Below are 7,015 nucleotides of genomic sequence, written 5' to 3' on the forward strand. Positions count from 1 at the left end.
CCTCGAGTTGCAATATTGAGAGATTCTATGGGCAAAATATTGAATGATGCAGGAAACATCAAGAGAGTCAGAGAACATCAGAGCAGGAAAGTTCTTCAGGTTGGTCCTTCTGCCCTTCCCCCATTTTATAGATGAGGAACCTGAAACCCAAAGAGGAGAAGGATTTGTCTTAACTGAAAACTGAAGTCAGTCCCTCTAACTCCCAAGCAAGACTTCCTTCCACAACATAATACTGTCAACAATTGATATATACAGTTATTGTTGTTGTTGTTGTTGTTATCACCACTGCTTATGTGGTAACACTACTATTGGGCACTACTATTTGCCAGACACTCATTTGGTTGATTCTCCCTACAACCAATCAGATGACATACAATTAACCTCAATATAAAGAATATAAAGAAAACAAAAATTCTCACAACTGGACCAATAAGCAACATCACAATAGATGGAGAAAAGATTGAAGTTGTCAAAGACTTTGTATTATTTGGTTCTACAGTTAATGCCCATCAGTGGAATATCCATTGAGATGTTTCAACAAATAGATGCCCCACTGGAGGCACTCATTTGGTTATGCCAAGAGATTTGGATGACAGCTACCTGGCCAACTGACTGGAAGAGATCCATATTTGTGCCCATTCCAAAGAGAGGTGATCCCACAGAAGGTGGAAATTATCAAACAATATCATTAATATTGCATGCAAGTAAAATCTTACTGAAGATAATTCAAAAACAGTTACAGCAGTATATTGACAGAGAACTTCCAGAGGTGCAGGCTGGATTCAGAAGAGGACGTGGAACAAAGGATATCATCGCTGGTGTCAGATGGATCTCGAGTCAAAGCAAAGAGTACCAGAAAGATGTTTACTTGTGTTTTATTGACTATGCAAAAGCATTTGATTGTGTGGATCATAACAAATTGTGGATAACATTGATGAGAATGGGAATTCCAGAACACTTAATTGTACTCATGAGGAACCTATACGTAGACAGGGAGGCTGTTGTTCGAACCGAACAAGGGGACACTGCATGGTTTAAAATCAGGAAGGGAGTGTGTCAGGGTTGTATCCTTTCCCCATACTAATTCAATCTATAGGCTGAGCAAATAATCTGAGAAGCTGGACTGTATGAAGAAGAACATGGCATCAAGATTGGAGGAAGTGTCATTAACAACCTGCAATATGCTGATGACACAACTTTGTTTGCTGAAAGTGAGGATGACTTGAAGCACTTACTGATGAAGATTGAAGTCTGTCTGCAGTATGGATTACATCTCAATATAAAGAAAACAAAAGTTCTCACAGCTGGACCTGTAAGCAGCATCACAATGAATGGAGAAAAGATTGAAGTTGTCAAAGACTTCACATTGCTTGGTTCTACAAGTGATGCCAATGGAGACAGCAGTCAGGACATCAGATGTATAACACTGGGCAAATAGGCTGCAAAGGACCTCTTTCGAGTGCTGAAGAGCAAGGATGTCTCCTTGAGGATTAAGGTGCACCTGACACAAGCCATGATATTTTCAATTGCCTCATATACATGTGAGAGCTGGACAATGAATAAAGAAGACCGAAGAAGAATTGATGCTTTTGAGTTGTGCTGGTGAAGAATACTGAAAGTATCATGGACTGCTAAAAGATCTAACAAATCTGTCCTGGAGGAAGTGCAGCCAGAATGCTCCTTGGAAGTGAGAATGGCCAGACTTTGTCTCACCTACTTTGGTCATGTTGTCAGAAGGGACCATTCCCTGGAGAAGGATGTCATGCTTGGTAAGGTGGAGGATAGACAAAAGAGGGGAAGGCCCTCAACAAGATGGATTGACACAGTGGCACTGCAATGGGCTCAAGTATAGCAGGGATTGTGGAGCTGGCATGGGCCTGGCCAGTGTTTCATTCTGCTGTGCATAGGGTCGCTATGAGTTGGAGACAACTCAATGGCACCTAACAACAACAACAATTAACATCAATGGAAGCAGCAGTCAAGACATCAAAAGACCTATTGTATTGGGCAAATCTGTAGTAAAAGACCTCTTTCAAGTGCTGAAGAGCAAAGATGTCTCCTTGAGGGTTAAGACGTGCCTGACACAAGCCATGGAATTTTTAATTGCCTCATATGCATGTGAGAGCTGGACAATGAATAAGGAAGACTGAAGAAGAGTTGATGCTTTTGAGTTGGTGTTGGTGTTGGTGAAGAATGCTGAAAGTATTGTGGACTGCTAAAAGGACTAATAAATCTGTCCTGGAAGAAGTGTAGCTGGAACACTCCTTGGAAGTGAGAATGGCCATACTTCATCTTACGTACTTTGGTCATGTTGTCAGAAGGGACCATTCTCTGGAGAAGGATGTCATGTTTGATAAAGTGGAGGGTCAATGAAAGAGGGGAAGGCCCTCAACAAGATGGATTGACATGGTGGCTGCAGTGATTGGCTCAAGTATAGTAGGGACTGAGAGGCTGGCACAGGACCAGGTAGCATTTCATACATAAGGTCAGTATGAGTTGAAGACAACTTGACAGCACATAATAACAACAACCAACCATATGAAAGAGACATCATTATCCCCATTTTGCAGATAAGGAACTGAGACTTAGAGAGGATAGGTGATTCACCCAGTGTTTCCCAACCAGTAGAGGGCAGTATGGGGAAGAGGCTCCAGAGCACGGAGTCCCAGTACCTGAGGTCAAACCTGCTTTCCTGCTTGCTCATTACCTGTGTGGTCATGTATGGGAGGGTCACTTGCTCTCTCTGGGCTTTAGTCTCTTTCTGTATAGAACAGATCTCCCTGCTCCCACCTTGGGGAACAGGCTTACAGGACCACTACTGCCTGTGCGTGCCACTAGCTGTTTGCCCTTAGCAAATCACTCACCCTTTCTGAACTTTGAGGTCTTGTCTGAAAATGGGGAAAACAATACCTCCTTCACAAGGCTGATAAAGGGATCATGAGACAGTGTGTTCTGGCAAAGGGCTGGCACGCAATAAGCCACAATTTATCTGAAGGTGCTTAAGAAAGTGTTCTATGGTTGGGATGTAGGTTGCTTCTGATTATCCATATTTTAAATATGAGTGTACTGAATATCTTTTTGGCTTGCTTGAATTATTTCCTACAAAGTCCTGAGGGTTGATTGCTCCATGGGTCAAAATGTAAGGATGCTTAGGCAAGTTAGAAGTTTTTTATTATGAGCAGGATTCTGGAGTCCGATACAGCTGGGTATGCATCCTCACAGGGTTATTTCCTAGTGTGTGACCTTGGGGAAGTGACCTCATCTCCCTAAAGTTCTGTTTTCTCATCTGTGAAATGGGGATAATAATATTACCTCTCTCAAGGGATTGTTGCCCAACATGAAGGAAGTGCTCATGAACCCTACATTTTATTAGGATACCAACTTATTCTGATCACACTTCCCCAGTTAACTGATAGGAATACTGAGGCCTAGTGTCTTGTTACCTAGTGATGCCATAACATAAACACAAGTAACACTTCAAAGAACAGATATTTATTTTCTCACTCCAAATCAGGGTCTTGGCTGGGTTGATTCCTTCTGTGAGCCTCTCTCTTAATTTCTGGTGTCTGCTGACAAACTAGTGTCCTTGGCATCTGCCATTCCCATGTGTGTGTGTCTCTTGTCTGTTTTGATCTTTTTTAACTTAGAATTGATTAGGTTTAGAACCCACCCCACACTGGTATGAGATCATTAACATTACAAAAGAAAAACCCTATTTCCAAATAAGATCACAAACAGGTGCAGGGGTTAGGATTTCAACACATATTTTGAGGGAAACACAATTCAATCTATAACTGAGTGAGGTGAGTAGCTGCCTGACCAAGACCACCTAACGTGTTTGCAGTGGTGACCCAGATGTTTTTGGGGCCTGTTTCAGCTCCTCTTCTGGGAGGCCCTTCCAGCTCCAAGCCAGGAATTGAGATGGAGTGAAAGATATGGTGGCCTAAGACCAGTACTTACCAGGCAGCTGAGGTTAGGGATATGGGGTGTGGGTGGGGACTGGGGAGAGAAGGGGCTGTTGGATAAAAGATCCAGATGGCTTTCACATCTAAAGAATACCTATTGGACCCTTGCTGTTCCTTTTCCCCCACACCTTTGCTCCTGGTGTTTCCTTATCTTGAATGCTTTCCTGGCCACCCCACCTTGATTCACAGTGACTTCTTCACATGATTTTCTCACTTACGAACTGTGAGCTCTTTGAGGACAGGGGCAGAATCTCTTTCCTCTGTTTTCCCAGGCACAGACCTCTTTAAGGAATAATGGATGAGTAAGATGGGTAATTTCAGAACTGGTTGGATCAATTTTCATAATTTCTGGTGGAGAAATGGAATGCTTAAGACGAATGGACCTCTTTCCAAGGCCATACAGTCTGTCCATTCCCTTCGTTCATGCAGGCCTACTAAATGCTCAGCATAGGCTAAGTGGCAGGAAGCATCGAGGTGTAGCAGAAGGAGCTCTCTGCCACTCCTTTGCTGGTTCCTTGGGTCTGTAATGGCCTCTCTCTGGGCTTTTATTTTCGCCTGTAAAATGTAAGTGACAACCCCACCTACCTCTTGAGGCTGGTCTGAGAAGAAATTGAAGCCATTATGTGGATGTTTTACACAAACATGGTGGTGATGGGCCCCAGCAGGGAAGGGGCTCCCAGGAAACAGGTAGCTGGGTCAGGTCTGGAGCCAGGCAGGCCTGAGGTCAAATCTACCTCCTCCACTTACTAGCTGTGTGACTTTGGACAAGTTACCAGCCCTCTCTGAGCCTCAGTTCCTATTCTGTGGAAATGTTACCTCCTCAGAAAAGCCTTCTTTGACCACCAGCCAACATTCACCCACCCATCCATTTCCTCCACAGTGTTGATGAAATCTTGCAGTTATCTTCTTTATTTATTCTTTTTTATTATCTGTTTTCCCCTCCAGAATGTAAGTTCCATGAGGGCAGGGAGTCTTGTCTGTCTATTCCCTGCTGTATTCTCAGGATAGTGGCACAGAGTAGGCACTCCATAAACATTTGATGAATGAATAAATGGATGAACAAATGATTGCAAGAAAATTAGCAATTCTAACCTTCCAATGGGATTTTGATGTAAAAAGAGACAAGATCAATAATGTCCCTAGCCCAGCATGTAGCAGGTTCAATCAGTGAGGTTGGTTGCTGTTACTACCATCCTGAAGAACAACTTTGCAGCTGCCTCTAGGAACCTGGGCTCAAGGCAGTGGGCAGGAGAGCTCAGCACCTCTCATGACATGGTGAGAGAGTCCAAGACCTCCACATGGATCAGGGACACAGAACAGAGTGGATGGGGCATTTACCCAGATGATGGACTTCTGGGTCTAATCCCAGCTCTGTCCCAACTGCCCAGGTGATATAGGAGGCCATAGAGGCCCAGACTGCCTTCACCACACACTAGCTGTGTGGCTTCGGACAACTCACATACCATGTTAGTCCTCAGTTTCCCCATCTGTGAAGCGGGGATGGAGCACATGAGGGAATGGACCTGAAGTCCCGAGCACAGCTGCTGGTACATATGAACTACATATGAAAGATCCAGGGTCCTCAGTCTGGATCATGGTTTAAATCATGGTTTCCCCATCTCAGCTCTATTTATTCTTTGGACTGCATGATTCTTTGTTGTGGGAAGGAGTCTTGTGCATTATAGAAGGTTTAGCAGCTTCCCTGGCCTCCATCTATCCAATTTTGAAGTTTCCTGTCAAACTGAAATACTCTGATTTACTTCAGGAACCTCAGATCTTTCTCCATGGTCTGAATTCTTGCAAAACCGCACTAACTTACAAACACCCGCCTACACGTGTTTTCCCCACAAAATAACCTCCCCAGGCTGGGGGCCACAAACGGCTTGGGCTTGTGAGTAGAGTGTAAGAGGGCTGGGACGATGATGGAAAGAAGCCAGAAGCTAAATTATGGAAAAGCTGTACCAGGACCTAGCTCTGCCCTGAGCTCCCTGGAAAAGCCTTTAGCTTTTAGCCTTTAGCCTGTCGCATTTCCCTGAAGCCACCATCTTCCTCTTAGAACACACAATGGGCCAACCAGCCCATTGTCCTGTGCCCCATGATGCTCCACATCCTGCCTGGGTCCCCACCCTAGACTCAACCTAGTCAACTCCTCAACCAGCATTCACTGTCCATTGCCATCTCTCTAAGTACCATATCCCTCCCTTCTTCCTCCTGCAGCCCCTTGAGCTCTCTTTGCATCACGCTTTCTTTCCCTCCCCACGCCCAGTGGCCCTCCTCTACCCTCCCACCCTTCCTTGCCCAGATGCCGGGTTGCTTCCTCCTGAGGTTCCCTCAAATCCCTCCCATCAGAAAGGCTCTGCCTTGCCCCAGGCTCCAGAGCCAACCCTGAACTCACTGCTCTGCCAGAACACATGTCTGCCCAGCATGGTATTGAGTTTATTTATGAGGCTGTCTGTCTGCCCCCAGTCCCAAGGCCCTGGGGCAAGGCCCTGTCTGATTCATGGCCCAGCAGTGTCTGGCTGGCATCAGGGAGCCTGCACTGAGCAGCACCAATGGAAGCTGGCTCTGGGACAAGGCATCATGAGGTCTGGCTTGCACACAGGTCCAGGAGTGTGGGGTGGCAGGCGCTTGCTGGTGCCAAGGCTGCTGGAGAAGGCCGGGAATACTTCTCAGCTCTCCCTCCTTCACAGGCTCCACTCTTTCCCCCTCCCTCCTTCCTCCTTCTCTCCTCATTCACTCAGTAACTTCTCTTTGCTCATTCATGCTTCTGCTTGCTCCTTCACATACCCATTCACCACTGGAGGAGCATATTCATTCATTCATTCACTCATTCATTAATTTCTTTCCTCTTTTGTTTTCCCAACAAACATTTCTTAAGCTCTAATATTATACCCAGTCCTGTCCTCTGGAGAAACCTGAAGATCCAGATAGAAACTGGCCCCTGGCCCAGCTCTGAAGACCATGTTGTATTCAGAAGTGCTGTGTGTGTGTGTGGTGGTGGGGGGGGCACAGATAAATAGACAAATAACTACAGTACAGAGGGAGAGGTG

Source organism: Orycteropus afer, unplaced genomic scaffold, assembly GCF_000298275.1.
Source record: "Orycteropus afer afer isolate SDZICR_OR568_19922 unplaced genomic scaffold, OryAfe1.0 scaffold00355, whole genome shotgun sequence".
Lineage (NCBI taxonomy): Eukaryota > Metazoa > Chordata > Mammalia > Tubulidentata > Orycteropodidae > Orycteropus > Orycteropus afer.